The 17,722-nt window shown below is 36.4% G+C and overlaps 1 pseudogene; it reads right to left on the bottom strand.

The window, feature by feature from the left end:
* Positions 1-13,064: 13,064 nt before the first annotated feature.
* LOC149261816 (uncharacterized) lies at positions 13,065-14,809 on the bottom strand (annotated as a pseudogene).
* Between the last annotated feature and the right edge of the window lie 2,913 nt (positions 14,810-17,722).

The raw sequence follows: 17,722 nt of genomic DNA, 5'->3' as shown, positions 1-17,722 counted from the left end.
ACAAATATCTTGCTATGGAAATAGATGCAATTCAAATAGATTCACTTTGCGTAATACAGAGACATGAGTTAAAGAACTTATTCAGATTCAGATATTAAGTATAAAGCATAGTCTATCATATGAAAGATATATCAGATTGCTGAAACAATAGAAATAAGCAAACCAAACACAATTTACCACATAACAATACAACGGCAAGTGTCCGTTGGAGCCGGGCCCGTAGCTTCCAATGGCACCGCCGTAACTTACTTCAGATGCAGGGACGAATTGAACACCAAATCCTTTATATTGATTGCATTAACAAAAGTATACAAAATCAGATCTCAACAAGACTCCATGATCAAAGTTGTTCTGAAACTTATAATTACAACAACAGTCGTTTTCCTCCCTCGCCCTCTGATCTTTGGTTTCATTAAATAGAGAAATATCAGAGCATAGATAATTACAATCATGATTTCTCTTACAAATTTAGGTTGATTCTAACCCATTGATCAACAAGAACAAGGCGGATTTGGGTTTGCAGCTAAGATTTGGAGGGCGGCCGCAACAGCAAATCTCAGAAAATCGTGCTCAAAGAACCCTGCGTTTCTCCCTGTACAAGCCGCATTTGGGCAAACTGTTCTTTAATAAGATAACTGGGCCCGTTATGGACAAAACCCATGTTCCGGATTTTCCATATTCGTCTTCATTTGCTCAGAATCTTAACCACAAAACTGTCACTCCTTAAACCAGCGAATTTCTGAGTTGGCTGATTTAAAAATCAAATCTTCAATCTGCAAGTTACTTTGGAGGCTAAAAATGTTGAATAGTGTTATAACCAACTTATTAGAACTATCATTGGTAAAATAATGCATAATCATCAATTTATTAGAAATAAAGGAGAATAAATAATATTTATTCATGAGAGCATAAATAATTAATAAAATGGATTTAAATGATAAATTATAATAAATGTCATGATGAAGAATGGTAGAAATGGGTGAAATAAACGTTCACAAGTGACAATAATAATGGCATATTATCGACTCTACACACCCCCACACTCAATATGTTGCATGTCCTCATGCAACGAAAACTGAATATATTGCATGTCCTCATGCAACCCAAAGACAAAAACCATTTGTTAACCAAGCAATAAAAATTTGAGAATAAATGAATGCTTCCTTAATTAATGAATATTCAATTTTAGTAATCTTGATGAAGGCATAACAATTTTTACATTGACATTCAATTATATGTATATATGAAGTTGCAACAAAATATGATATATGTAACAGCAAACTTCATGAACCATTTTCTCAAAAACTACAAACCAGCTTTTGTTGAAATTTGGCAAGTAAATTTATAATATATGAATGCCTTTATGATCCAAGAATCAGATTGTTTTGATGCATGGATCATGAGATATAAACAAAATGGCTGTAGGTGAGAGTGCATGATTTCCAAATTTTTATGAACTACTATTTCTTGAAATTGTGTGGGTTTGTATTAATGATAGGTATGTGTTTTCCAAAAATTACAAGAATTGGGTTCATAGTTTTAAAAATATGTGGAAATCAAAAAAATGAAATTGTATGCCTTAAGTAAGGAAGAAAGTAGAAAATATCCATCATGCATAGCAATTCAATCACCCCCACACTCAATATATTGCATGTCCTCATGCAACGAAAAACTGAATATATTGCATGTCCTCATGCAATGCTAGAAAACAAATAGAGGTGGTTGCTACCAGCTGTTGAATTCTATGCTTGGTGTAAAACAACATGGAATAAGGGAGGTGTTGAGAGTGAATAAGAATAGCAATGGATGATAAAGAATATAAATGGCGTGGTGATAAGAGAAAAAAATGAAGGAACACTCCCCCATACTCGGAAATGATATGCTGCTGAAAAAGGGAAAGTGGTAAAGATGTGGAATGAAAGATGACAAATAATGCTCAAAATAGATTTTGATGAAATTCTCCTAAATTCATAATAAATTAGAAAACTATGCGATTTTACCTCAAGTTTTACCTCCAAAAAAATGTGGAATGACATATATGGACTGGCAGTTGTTGAAGCTGATGTAGATAGAGTTGGTGCTAAAAGTGATTCAAAAGGTGGAATCCAGAGAAGCACATCATATCTGAAGAATTGTTCACGTTCACGAGCCTCTACTGTGAAGTGCAGTAGTGTGGTCATGCTACGAATAGAATTTCCCCTGCATACTTGTTGTTCTCCTGTAAACAAAGCACTATTTTGCATACAATGTTCTTGAATCCATAGTGTTAGCTTTGAATAGCAACAGATAAGATGCATGCAAAATTGCAATTAGAAAAACTCAAATCAACGAAGTATGGCAAAGTGCAGTAATCATATCGCATGCAATCCCATAATGCATACATTCCCCCCTCCAATTGGAAAATGGGTTCCATAACCATAAAGCATATGAAAGGGGTGGTGCTGACGGCAAGGCAATGGAATGAACAATATATCAGTAAGGGAAGCAGAGTACACTTATCAATGATAGGATGGTGAAAATTATGGTTATATTGAGAGCAAAGTGTGTAAGGATAGTTATGAATAAGAGATAGGACGCTTTGGATTGATGATAGTTTATACAAAACGAAAAAGGACAACAATATGCTAAAAAGATGCTTTGCTGATGGTATTCTAGCTGAAAATGATGCGATTGATCATAAAACAATTTCTCATGCATAAAGGTTCAAACAGGGAAAAAGTTAAGGACATAACTTCTCTGATAAAAAGAAAATAAGAAAAGGGGTATTATAATAATAATTGACGATAAGATATAACTTCAATACCATAAGCAGAGCCGCTGCTGCCAGCAGGCGTCCATAGCCTCGACAGGGTTGCTTTTTAACCCATATGAGCCAGGATCCTCAATTTATAACTAGAGAGCTTCAGTGTTGTTCTACAGAAGAGATCAGTGTGCTGGCGTGGTAACCAGATAACCACACTGCCATTCACTAGGAGGTAGCAAAAGTGATCAGGCCGGCTCGTGATGAGACCTCCTGTTCCAAGGATAATTTGTCTATCCAATGGATCATAACCCTGGTGTGGTGGCCATAATGGGAATGTCACTTTGTTACAGCCTTATGAACATGGTAAGCTGGCTCGTAATGAGACCCCCTATCCTCCATATGTGAACAAAATTTTGTTGTTATTACATATTTTTATGATAAAATGAGGGAGGCTCAATACTCCTTAAGAGCAGGGATGGCGGAAGAAGTTGAACATGTCAATATAAAAAAATATACCCATAATCTTATTTATTACAGACAGAGAAGATTATAACCAGGAAGGGTGGAACCAGCATGGTATTAAGATGATCAATCAATATCATGTACAACAAAAACAATGCAGTAAAGTAATATATAAATAATTGTGTCCATTTTTGAAAAGAATCTAACATCAAGGAGTTGTCCTGTTAAAGATCATAACGTAAATGATAATACTTGCTTCAAAAGAATTCATAATTCTTGTCCTCATAAAAATAGTATACTTCATGCCATGAAAGAGAATCAGGAGAATGTGGTTGAGTTGACTATGAATAATCCCACAAGAGAAAGGAAAGGGTTGCCCTCAAAAATATTCCCAAAGTGTTGCTCTTTTGAATGAACAACAAAAACACTCACAAAGCGGTGTTTCGTGTAAGGAACATCAAAGAAAATGCACACCAAAAAAACAAAAATACATACAAAAAACGTGAAAATGCAAATGTCGTTCGAAAAATCACAAATGTTGTTTCTTCTGAGAAAGGAACAACAGAGACACTCAAATGTTGTTCCTTTTCGCAAAGGATGAGCAAAAACACACAAGTGTTGTTCCTTTTCGCAAAGGAACAACAAAAACATGCACGTGCTGTTCCTTTTCGCAAAGGAACAACGAAAAACACGCAAGTGATGTTCCTTTTTGAAAAGGAACAGCAAAATCACACAAATGCTGTTCCATTTCGAAAAGGAACAGCAAAAACACACAAATGTTGTTCCATTTCGAAAAGGAACGGCAAAAACACACAAATGCTGTTCCATTTCGAAAAGGAACGGCAAAAACACACAAATGCTGTTCCATTTCGAAAAGGAACGGCAAAAACACACAAATGCTGTTCCATTTCGAAAAGGAACGGCAAAAACACACAAATGTTGTTCCATTTCGAAAAGGAACAGCAAAAACACCCAAATGCTGTTCCATTTCGTAAAGGAACGGCAAAAACACCCAAATGCTGTTCCATTTCGAAAAGGAACACCAAAAACATACAAATGCCGTTCCATTTCGAAAAGGAACAGCAAAAACACACAAATGCCGTTCCATTTCGAAAAGGAACAGCAAAAACACACAAATGCTATTCCATTTCGAAAAGGAACAGCAAAAACACACAAATGTTGTTCCATTTCGAAAAGGAACAGCAAAAACACGCAAGTGCTGTTCCATTTCGAAAAGGAACAGCAAAATCACACAAATGTTGTTCCATTTCGAAAAGGAACAGCAAAAATAGCAAAAACACGCAAAGAATGAATTAGCTGTTCACTGCATTGATGCTGAGGATGAGTTGCACTTTGGATGAAGCAACACCTGAAACAAAAAATATAAAAGAAATTAGAAAAAACAACATTTTATTTAAAAACAATATGTAAATTAAGTTACAACAGCTATGATATTATGTAAAAAAATGATTTTTTTGAAAAATGTTTTGGCAGCAGTGACAAGACATGAATCTTGAAATTGAAATCAATTCTTCATTTGTTCTATTATGAATCCGTTGGGTAATGATTTGGATAAAATTCCTTTGTTTTATAAAAATTTCTTTGAAAAATCACTCGTCCATAAATTGACCTTCTTTATTTTCCGAGGACCTGCAAAAAACGAGTGTCTACCTGCAATAAAACATTCAATCATAGAGAAAGAGAGGTGATCGGGCTCCCCTAATCCAAGAATTATGCAAAAAACAACAAGTAGTTACTCTGTTATAACAAATCCATAGAGAAAATAACAAAGTAAAATTTATTTGTTACCCGCGGGAGAGCAGTGGTCGACCATACTAACCAGCAGTGTTTTAATCACAACTTCTTTGTTTTTCGTCCAAATTGAGTGATTCCAAAGCCAAATGAGAGCTAAATCAAAGTTTTATCTCCAGTAGAAACAGGTTTTTAAAAATTCAATCATATGATATGTCAAATTTGTTTAGAACAACCTGCATAATAGAGTCATTTTCGATTACCCGGCTTAGACCAACAGTTGATATTTCAAGCATAACTTTTTTGTTTGATGTCGGATTCGAATGATTCAAATTGGAAATGAAAATAGATTCATTTATTGATCTCCAATAGAAACAGGTTTTGAATTCAAGAAGAATTGATAGGTCAAATACTTTAAGGAACAGCTGGAAAGACATAGTTTTAAGGGTGCTGATTTACGATAGACAGTCAGTATTTTGATCATAACTTCCCCATACGATATCAAAAATGAGTGATTCCAATTGCATTGTAAACTAGATTCATAGGGGAATTTACCGTAGAAACAAGTTTTAAAAATTCATTCATTTAGGCCTCCAAAAACTGACTGTCCCAACTCTGTTCCTGAGCTGCCCGCTAGACATCCAGTCAATGTTTTGGCTCTAACTTTTTCGTTTCAAATCCAAATTGAGTGATTCAAATTGGATTGGAAAGTAGACATCAAGGGCTACTTAGGGTAGAAACAGGTTTTAAAAATATTCACTTTTGGTCCCTCAAAACATGACTGTCCCGACTGTTTTTCCAGAAAGTTCATCAAGCCCGCAATGCCAAAAAAATGAAATTCAAGCATTTTTTCGAATTGGTGATAAAAATGAAAATGAGTGTTTGTAGAACTTATTATTTCCATTATGATTCATCTACATACACAAATTATAAAAAAATTATCACTGATGTTGATTTGCATAGCATGTTGCAACAAAAACCCTAGTTTTACATGGAAAAACAAAATGCATTTATTTATTCCCTTATTTATTTTATTTTCTTTTCTTCACTATCCTACTCTTCTTTGAGAATCGAATATGTTTATGTATAAGAATATTTCCAGTGGAACCATTTTAGAAATAAGGCCTCTAGTATGCACATACCCAAATTTGAAAAATACATGTTGATAAAAGTTAGGGTATGAGAAGGTGGCTTCCCTTGAAAAAATGATATCAAAATTTGTTGAAGCATAGAGTGATGTTGCAAACAAGTGATGGAGTGAAACCAATCTTCAATATTTCTTTTACTTTCTTGATTTCCCATCATACCATGAAGTTCTTGGTCTTTTAAAATAGCTTGTTGATGCATAGTAAAAGAAACCTCACTTTCTTCCATAGCTTCTACAATTTTTGCATTTGAAACATTCTGAATCTCATTGTAGGTTTTCTCTAATAACACATGTGAGATAGAATGGGTGGGAAGGGTGGGTAAATTTGCCAGCTCAACATTGTAAGCATGTTGTACTGGTTTATTATGGTGAGGGTGTGGAATTAGTTGAGCAGGAAAATGTGTATGGAATGGAGCATTTTGATGATGTGGCTGATTGGGTTGTGTGAATGGTTTTGAGGAGAAAACAAGGTGTTGTGAAAGAGCTGGTGGAGAATATGGAGAATGTGCTTGTGCTACAAGATGAGGGAGAGTAGTCATGCCATCATAAGATGAACCATGCCCAACTTGTAAACAAGATAGGTGGTTATATTGAAATTGACATGGCTGCCCTAACACATTAGCATTCCATAATGGATTATGCAAGTATGACAATGGAGAAAAAGTGTTTTGAACCATACCTGTAGGCCTTGTTGCAGCTTCCTCACCTCTTTGATATGCTACTTCCATCGTAGATAAGGAAGAGTGAGTATCTATGAAATGCTCCTTTCGGTCATGAGAACAAAACATTTCATCAAATTCTTCATTTTTATGAACCTGCAAAACATCCAATTTTTCATTTAGAGAGCTAATAAAATCAACTTTAAAATTTTCAAATAAAACATTGATTTCAGCTCTTATGTCTCCTGTTCTTGTAGCAGATTTGGAAAACAAAGAAAAAACATCTCTAGGATTCTTACCAGCCTTGGAGATTCCTCTTGAATACCTTATGCACAACTCACAAACATCATCATATGATAACTGAAAAACATCACCTTTTCCTATCAAATTTAAAAGTTCTAAAAATTCATCTTTGATTCCTTTAAGAAGGAGTGTTTTTAAGATCTTTTTTTCCAAATGCTTATGCTTTGATTTTTGAAGGTTGTAATGAAATCGATCTACATAGTCCTCCAAACTTTCATCTTCCCCTTGTATCATATCGAAAATATCTTCATTGGCTTTGCAATAGTCTTGGTACTTCTTCAAGAATATGTTCTTCATGTCCTCCCATGATTGGATGCAATTCCCACCTAGGCTCATGAACCATCGGAGAGCTGCTCCTTTTAGAGTAAGAGGAAACACTTTCAATTTTTGATCATTAGTACAATAATCATATCCTCTACAAAGTATTTCAAACTCAAACATAAATGTATGTGGATCTTCATTTGCTAAACCATGAAAATTTGGTAAAGATGGGGGAATTATGTGCATTTGTGTCACTCCTAGATCTTTGATAGGAAATTCAAAAGTAGCAACGTGAGCCATTTCTTACCATAGCTTAAGATGTTCTTCATGTGTTTCTTCGAGGCTCCTTCTTCAAATGTTCCTGTCAATCGGTTAGCGAAATGGGTGGTGCTTACATCACCACTTGCGTGAGATCATGTAATTCATTTTTTTTTTTAAATTTCTATTTTTCCTAATAATTCACACAAAAATTCAAACATCTATTTCTACTCTAGGTTCTTTAACAGTCCTGCTGGAAAGCGGACGGGGGAGCAGGGCTTTTACATGCTCCGTACGCAGGTTCTTACCTTCCGTTTTTAAGATCCAACTCTTCCCTAGCAGGCACTCATCAGATTCACACTACTCTTTAGAAATGGCTACACTCTCCCCGGCAACGGCGCCAAAATGTGGAGCGATAAAAAGGTGTCTTTTGAACCCCTAATTACCTTCACATTAATTATCAACCCAGGGACGACTTTTTATTTCAAGAGTGTACTCTGTCTGAGGCGGCTATTTACTTAAGAGTAATGTTGTGCAGTATAGTGCTTAAAACCCAAAAGTAGATGAATGCTTAAAAAAGAAATTTAATTGAAACAGCAAGAAACTGAAATGTTCTAAACTAAATCATTCATTCAAACAACCATCAATCGAGGATATGGTAGCAATAACTCAGTCCTCTAGAAATTGATGCAAGGAAAAAGGAATTAGAGTATGGATCATGGTTCTGGGAGCATAATAGCGTCTGCTGTGTCTCACGACAGCCTTGATCCTCCTCCCACACCAAACCAATGAATGCAAGTACAAAGGAACAACAAGAAAGCAGAATGGAATGGCAATTCAGAAATGGAACAGCAGTAAAAAAGGAACGGCAGGAAAGAAACTAAATCTCGCGAGTTCAACACTCTCAATTCTTGGCATCAACTTACACACAAACAAAGAGCAATCTTTTGTACAAGTAGACAATTTAATTAAATGGAACAGCAAATCATCATCCGTATGTACATGTTCTATACTACTATAGCAATCTGAGAATAACGAATGATATGATTACGTTTCTGAACAAAGTAATATTGTCTTCAAGCCTCGCAAATACTTATTTTATATGAATCCAATGATGATAACATTTATACAAATATCTTGCTATGGAAATAGATGCAATTCAAATAGATTCACTTTGCGTAATACAGAGACATGAGTTAAAGAACTTATTCAGATTCAGATATTAAGTATAAAGCATAGTCTATCATATGAAAGATATATCAGATTGCTGAAACAATAGAAATAAGCAAACCAAACACAATTTACCACATAACAATACAACGGCAAGTGTCCGTTGGAGCCGGGCCCGTAGCTTCCAATGGCACTGCCGTAACTTACTTCAGATGCAGGGACGAATTGAACACCAAATCCTTTATATTGATTGCATTAACAAAAGTATACAAAATCAGATCTCAACAAGACTCCATGATCAAAGTTGTTCTGAAACTTATAATTACAACAACAGTCGTTTTCCTCCCTCGCCCTCTGATCTTTGGTTTCATTAAATAGAGAAATATCAGAGCATAGATAATTACAATCATGATTTCTCTTACAAATTTAGGTTGATTCTAACCCATTGATCAACAAGAACAAGGCGGATTTGGGTTTGCAGCTAAGATTTGGAGGGCGGCCGCAACAGCAAATCTCAGAAAATCGTGCTCAAAGAACCCTGCATTTCTCCCTGTACAAGCCGAATTTGGGCAAACTATTCTTAACGAAGATAGTTGGGCCCGTTCTGGACAAAACCCATGTTCCGGATTTTCCAAATTCGTCTTCATTTGCTCAGAATCTTAACCGCAAAATTGTCACTCCTTAAACTAGCGAATTTCTGAGTTGGCTGATTTAAAAATCAAATCTTCAATCTGGAAGTTACTTTGGAGGCTAAAAATGGTGAATAGTGTTATAACCAACTTATTAGAACTATCATTGGTAAAATAATGCATAATCATCAATTTATTAGAAATAAAGGAGAATAAATAATATTTATTCATGAGAGCATAAATAATTAATAAAATGGATTTAAATGATAAATTATAATAAATGTCATGATGAAGAATGGTAGAAATGGGTGAAATAAACGTTCACAAGTGACAATAATAATGGCATATTATCGACTCTACACAAACCCTAACCCGAGGAGATTTAATTCCAGGAGTTTATGGGCCCTGTTGGGGTGAGTTAGAGAACCAACTTCCCGTGGGTCACAACTTGGTCATATTATCTCCGTTTGACACACATGATATCCCGTTGGAAATATCTCTCCAAGGACTATGATGGAAAAGACGCTTTTAAATAGAAAATCAGTGGGTAGATTTCCCAAAAAAACTCATTTAGGGCCTCAAAATGGCTCTCGAAGTTTAGGACCCAAAAAACTACTAGAAATAGTAAACTATGCTATAATTAAGGAAAATGAAAAAATGAAAGAAGCAATGGTTGGGATCCAAGTGGAATTAGGGGGTGGCCACCAATATCCACCTGGATCAGATTTACCATACTTGGTCATAGATCATGACATACAAGAGGTCATCAAGGGATGGCCAAAGAATGGCACACCCCATCAGATTTGGATGTCGGAACCAGTAAGGCCGCGGGTAGCTCGGCTGAAAAGAAAAGCAAGGATGCAGCAAAGCAGGCTGAGTAGAAGTTGGTCACATAGTAGAAGCCATAGAGAAGGCTCAGATAGAAAAGGAGTGTGCTGTTAAGGAGCACGCCGAGAAAGAGCAGCGTAAATCACAGAGAAGCGGTAAATCCTCTTCATCCATGACAAAAAAGGAAGAACAATCTAAACATAGTGGTGGAGATGAGGGGTGAAATTCCTCATTTCAGCTAAGGAATCGCATACAAGAGTAGTACCAGTGACCAAGCAAGAAGAAAAAGTTTGACAAAAGCGAGGTTGATCCCATGATCTTGACGGAGGGCGATCTCGATGAGATCAACGACAAAGTCCATGTTACTACAATTGAACTACTACAACAATTTGAGAAATAGTACATGGAGATGTTGGGGAGTGTTAAGAAGGATTTGTGTGATTTTCAGATCCTAGCTAGCAAAATATAGGTGGGAGTAGGTCAAGTGTACACAACACAAGTGTGTCTGGTACCGGGCACAAGTGAGGCTGCAGAATTGGTAAGGACATTGGACCTTCACACAGTTTCTTTACTAGAAGGGTCCCTACACGCAGAATTAGTTGATGACCAAATCATCTTAATTACCCTTAAATACATCACACCAAACATTGCAATGCTTCCCATAGAAATTCTTCATGCACTACAGGCAAGGGTGACAGAGGAATTGAGAGCTTGGGAGTAGCACACTCTCAATTTGATCATCAAATATAGGGTGAACAACAAACATATGTTCACCGAGAAAACACAAGCATTAAAGGAAAAAGAAACAATCCATGAACAGAGTTCCATGATGGAGGCCATAGTAGCATAGCCCTACAAAACAATGCCGATCTTGCACATCCTAGAGGATGCATAGCCAAAAGCTAAGACCTTGAAATTAGCTGGAGGAGTACACAAGGCGAAGGCAAAAGTTGGGTGATTTCAATTCAAACTCGATATGAAGATCACAGAGTTTCATCTCAAATTACGGCCTATGACTCTGCCCGAGGTGAGGGAGCAGTGTGGAGCTACCATCAAGGAAGGGATGACCACACTGGATGCCATAGTCACTAACTACACAACCTTGTTTGAATAGGCAATGGAGTTGGTCACTACTCTGTAGGAATATCCCAATCTGCAGATATTAAATATAGAGATTCATGAGCTTTAGAAGGAGTACGATGAGGTCAGGAAGACGATGCACTCAATTACTAGAGCACAGTGCCTCACCGAGTTGTAGGAGGGGAAGCAACTCCTCACACAGGTAGAAGGAACTCAAAAGAAGGAGGTCGTTCTTAAGGCTAGGTTGGGACCTTGGTTAAAATAAGCTTACCAAGTATCAACTAACGTTAAGGAGAAGCTGAGTTTCTTACAACAAACACAACAAATGATGAAGTTGATCACGGAAGGACCAACTACAGAGAATCTCATCGAAGAAGTCAAGCAGGAAGCTACATAGACTATTGCTGAGGCAGCAGTTGTGCAGTTGTCCCATGAGGTAGTTTTGGGGTTAAAAACCCATGTTTTGATGTAAATTTTGGTAAAAAGATGTAAAGTCTCCATAATTTGTGGATGTGAAGTGCGTAGTGAGTTAGGAGTTGAAACGGGTTTTAACCCCTTATCTATGGAAATTTGAGTCGGTTTTGAGGTCCACCCATGGTCCGTAGACCTTGGGATTGTATGTAAAAGGCTATAAATAGGTGTGTCTTAAGAGAGTCTGAGGCACGCTTATGTCTATCTCTAAGGAAAAGGGCAAGTAAATAGTGGGTAGATAGAAGGGAAAAGGCTCTACAGCTGAGTTCACGCATGCCTAGAGTAGAGTCTGCAACTAAGTGTGCCGAGCCCCGTAGCTGAGTGAGCAATGCAATTTTGAGTTTGTAACGTCGTATTGAAGATCAATAAAGAAGATTATTTGAGATATTGATGTGTTTATCTATTTACTTTTGTTATTTATGTTTGCGATATATGTTGTGATGGAATAATGTCTTTATGAAATAATGATTTATTAACATGTGACTCTATTAAATAAGTCTTATTAACTTTATGGAATGCATGTTAAGTAATTACGTGAAGATTATAATGCATTATGTTATGTTTATTGAATACTTAAGTAGCTTTGTGCAAACGCAGATCTAGGGTTGTGTTATGGTGCATGAAAGTGTATGATTCATCTGTTGAGGGTCTGTAGAGACCTATTATAAACCTTCGCGAATACCTAGAGTATGTTTAAAGGAAGTTGCAGTACCAAGCCCTAGGGGCTTATAGAACTTTGCGAAGGCAAATCTAGGGCAATAAAAGACATCACACTGATCTATAGATGTGAAAACTTGGTTCTAGCATCCCCGCATATTGCTTTTGGTGATACTTCAGCCTGCCTTATGGGGGTTAATGATGAAAGGTCCAATAGTGTAGGGTTTTGTTTGGTGCAATTAACTATGAACCTGGGTTAGGACCCTTTAAGCCTACACTAGGAAAATAGGTACAAGATCATAGATACATGAAAAGCAGAGCACTTCCATGAATATGTGATGTGTAAACAATGATATACCATTTTCTAGATCTTATGAAAGAGATTTACAATTCAAACATGATTGGTTTTGTCTCACAAATGAGAACCAAAATCAATGCTTGATGTCCCAATTGAGGTAGGAGAAACATAACTGAATTAATGACAATATTCTAGGAGGTTTGCACCTGATGTCCCAATTGATTTAGGAGAAATGAAACTAACTTAATGACAAGATGCTAAGACACCTGAAATTTTGTTGAAATCTAAAATACCAAAAAGATACTAAGTAAAATATGCATGTTATACACCGAGAACCTTTCCTACTTTAGTCATCATCTTCTACAAAATCTAAATCACTGATCTCAACTTCATCTTCATCTTCATCGCTGCTCTCACTCAAGGAATACTGCACAGGCACTGGAGTTTCTCTGTGTGGCCTACTTCACCCAACTATATTTCAATCTTCATTAACTTCTTCAGGATTTTTGGATGAAGATCTAGTAGAGCCATTTGCACCCGGAGGACTTGTATCACTCTTATGTGTCAAATTTTACATTACTGATCCAGTTTTCTTATTGAAATGAGATGGTCTCAATTTTCTCACTTTTTTCTTGTGGGATTTATTATAAGATGATGGTTGTACATTTGAAAAACATCAACAACATCGTCAACAAAAGTAGGCTTCAACATTTCATCAATCAACTCTTATCCCTCGATTGGCCTTTTGGGTCCTCCCTTTCTAGGTACACGGGCAGTAGTTGTAGAATTAGACTTTTTAGGGTTTGTTTTCGAGGGCTTGGAGGCCTTATAAGCAAGAGGATTCTTTGACCCCTTCCTAGGAATGGCTTCCTCATAATCAGTGTCGTCATCTTCATCAATTCCAAAATCAGAATCACCATCACTAGCAATAGTGGCCTTCTTTGTTCTCCCATTGGCAGTCTTCCCTTTTGCACCAGCCTTCCTTGGTTGTTTCTCTCCCTCCTCTTAATTTTCTTCTTCTTCTGGAATGGTTTCCATTGTATCATCTTCATCTGACATCTCAACATAGACAGGGGAAGCCTTTTTTGCCCGTCTAGTGGTCTCTTTCTGCTTTGGTTTAAAATCTTCAATTGGTGAATTATGTTTGCTTCCCTAATCCTCAACAACTACAAATTTCATAAACACAAGTACTCAGATTATGGAATGAAAATTTAAATTATAAGAGACTAAAGTGATCAAATCACAAAATTTCTCTCTTCAGTAAATATCAATTTCTACAAAAAAAGTATGATGAGGAACTTGATTGATCTGTTGATAAGCCATGGTTATAAGATGCCAAACGATCTTGGAGGATGGTATCTAATACATCATCCTCATCACTTTCCACTTCCTAAAAGGATCTAATCCACATCATCCATGTTAAACAAAAACATAAATTGGATCCTAGCGAAATAAATAGAAAGTAACTTAAACAAACATTTTGTTTTTTTGCAACCCCTTTCTTTCTGCCTCCATGCTTGGGTTTCACAATTTCTGTAGATAGTTTCCACACATACGTAAACAAAAATTCAACCACAGTGATGACATTTATAACAGTGAATTTGAATTGCATTTTATTAAAAATATCATTAGCATTATGTGCATTATTTGTAGTAAGAGAGGCAGTGAATGCCTAATTGTTGGTGGTTGATTGAGAATCAATTTTTTCAGTAGTTACAATTTTTTTGGTATTTTTTCTCTGGCTTTTTCCTACTTGTCCAAATATTATGGAATCATAATTTCCCATGTTACTCAATTCATATTCATCATCCTTGGCCTCCTGCAATTCTTAAGCCTACAAAATTTACAGATAAGTGAGAAAGCAAATATAGCAACTCATTTACCAGACATGAGGAATCACACAGATCTAGATCTACCAAAAGTGTCAAAATATGAGAAACATACATCAAAATCCTTTGTAAATGCATCCAAGTGTTTGGACCATAGATATTTGGGGGTTGCGTTGTTAAGCTCCTCAACATCACCCTCAAGCTTGTCTCACTCACCACATAATTGTTGTATTTTTCCTAAAGTCAATGTTCTTATTGCCATGGATAGAAGATACTCACAATATATAGCACTAATACCCTTTACGGTCTCAATGGTTTCTTCAAGAGACCCTTCATCATCTGCTACTTCCCTAGAAATAGCTTCCTCAACAGGTTTTCCCTTCTTCGGGAATGGAGTGAAACCTGTGTTCTTCAATTCAAGCAACAACTCTATGTTGGCATTATGATACATATGTTGTACTTGATGGCAACCCACTCATCTCAGATAATAAATTATAGTGTAGAGAAAAGTTCACGCACTTATATGCAGAGAAAAGTTTATTTCATGTAGAGAAAAGTTCACGCACTTTTATGCAGAGAAAAGTTTATTTCATGTAGAGAAAAGTTCATGCACTTTTATGCAGAGAAAAGTTTATTTCATGTAGAGAAAAAGTTCACGCACTTTCATGCAAGGAAAAGCGCGTATATGTTGGAGAACTTACCTTTGGTCCATGGTAGTTAGTCCTTGGTATTTGAACCTACGGTTTTGGACCATGGTATGCACTTTCATGCAAGGAAAAGCGCGTATATGTTGGAGAACTTACCTTTTGTCCATGGTAGTTAGTCCTTGGTATTTTAACCTATGGTTTTGGACCATGGTACCTCATCAAAAGTGTTGATCTCATGCACTTTCATGGTTGGTTCATGGTATTAGTCCAATAGTTTTTTGATCCTATGGTTTTGGCCCATGGTATTGTGAAAGGCCTAAGACTATAAAAGAGGAAGGAGATCATTTAGCAAAGCATCTTCTGAATTATCGAATATCTGATAAAGTGCTAGATCTGGAATATTGTGATTGGGTTTTGGTGCAGATCTGGATATGAATGAAGAAGGAACCTGAGCGTAAGGAGAATGATAAGTTCTATTGATGGGTCAAAATCTTAAGGCTGGAATAGTGGTATCTCTATATGATTTTGATCTCTGATATGTGGCATACGCTTGATCTATAAATCTAATAATCTGGGTCTGAATTATTGATGCATGTTTTATTTTACACATGTTATGATCTGGGTATGTCTGATGTAACAACTTCAAAGTTATAAGGAAATATTTGCAGATCTGTATGCGGGTTGGCTTTGGTGAAATCAGATATTGATGATGCAAGTGTAGTTGATGGGTTTTTGATGTTCTTGGATCCAGTTTGAAAATTTATGAAAAGTGGTCCTTGAAAGAAAGGAAGTATGGGGTTGTAGCTCCCTTCCAGGAGAGACTGGAAAACGAAAGAGAGAGTTGTAGCTCTCTGCAGGTTGTAGCCTGCGTACTGGTAAAGGACTGCACCAGTACAAAATCATTGTAAAAGGAGTTTATTATTAAAAGAAGATAGAGACATATTGCAGCAGGTGGTTTTCACCCACATTGGGTTTCCACCTTATATCTGGTGTTCTTTTGTGTGACTATTTGCTTTTCTTGTTCCTGCTCATTATTTCATGATTCTGACATACAAAGTAATGATCAATATTTGAAGAATTATTCAAAGTATAAATAAGGAAGATATATTGAAAAGAATTTGATAATACTGATTCACCCCCCCTCTCAGTATTATTTCCAACAATTGGTATCAGAGCAGGTCCTTCAGAGAAGCTTGATCGCTTGAAGGAAGATCACTCATCATGAGCAACTACGAGAGGGAAGCATCAATCAGGCCACCAATCTTTGATGGGACAAACTTCAATTATTGGAAGGTAAGAGTTACTGCCTATATTCAATCTCTTGGTACAGAAGTTTGGGATATCATAGATACAGGCTACACTTTTCCTTCAGCTACTCCTACAGATTCGGCTGAGAAGAAGAAATATGAAACAAATGCTAAAGCAGTCAATACTATGTTAGGATTCTTATCTCAAACAGAATTCGTAAAGGTTATGCAATATAAATCCGCAAAGGAAATATGGGACAAGATTGTCTTGAGCTATGAAGGAGATGAACAGGTAAAGCGTGCTAAACTTCAAACCCTCAGGATTCAGTATGAGAATCTCAGAATGTATAATGATGAAAGTGTGGCTAACTATTTTCTTCGGGTAGATGAGATTGTTAATTGCATGAAAAACTTGGGTGAAGAAATAAAAGAGGCTATTGTGGTTGAAAAAGTTCTAAGATCATTGTCCCCCAAGTTTGAATCTAAAGTGTCTGCAATAGAAGGAAAGGAAAATCTACGAATTCTTACTATGTCTCAGCTACACGGAATTCTAACTGCTTATGAAATGAGAAAGGGAGGTCCATCACACAGAAGAGAAGCTGCTTTCAAGGCTTCAGGCAAAGGAGACTATTATGAAGCAAGTCACGTGCCAGAAGAAGAAGAAGAAGAATCAAATTTTGTCAGAAATCTTCAAAGGGGTTCTGGAAGGTTCAGAGGTAAGTTACCTTTTAAATGCTTTGCTTGTGGAAGAGTAGGTCATTATGCTGCGAAATGTCCTTATAAGGATAAAGGAAAGGAACCTGCTAGATGGAACAAGAAACAGATTGCAAATAAGAAAAGCTACTACACTCATGAAGATAGTGATGGTCTATCAAATAGTGATGAAGATGAACGAGGTAATGACAATAAAATTTTAATGGCATTTGAAGATGATGATTGCATGGATGCTATAGATGTGGATAGCTTTTGTGAAGAAATTTCTAGACTCAAGACATGTATAGAAGAAAAGAATAGGATCATTGATGCTCTACAACTTCAAATTGATGAAAAAGAAAAATATCTTGAAAAGTTGGAAGGTGAAATTGTTGGTCTTAGAAAAGAGATTGAGAAAACAAAGGCTATTAATCTTAAGTTTGTCAAAGGATCTTAAACTCTGGATGAGATCATCAATGTACAACGTTCTCCTCTAAACAAGACAGGACTGGGCTATAATGGAGAAACTTCTCAAGCATCCACCTCAAAGAGTTATCTTGATGCAGCAAGAAGGAATGAGCAAAAGCA

The sequence above is a fragment of the Pinus tabuliformis genome, chromosome 6 (genome assembly GCF_031772625.1).
Source record: "Pinus tabuliformis cultivar Carrire ecotype Pingquan chromosome 6, CPIR1, whole genome shotgun sequence".
Taxonomy (NCBI): domain Eukaryota; kingdom Viridiplantae; phylum Streptophyta; class Pinopsida; order Pinales; family Pinaceae; genus Pinus; species Pinus tabuliformis.
This window is presented reverse-complemented; position numbering and strand designations above follow the sequence as displayed.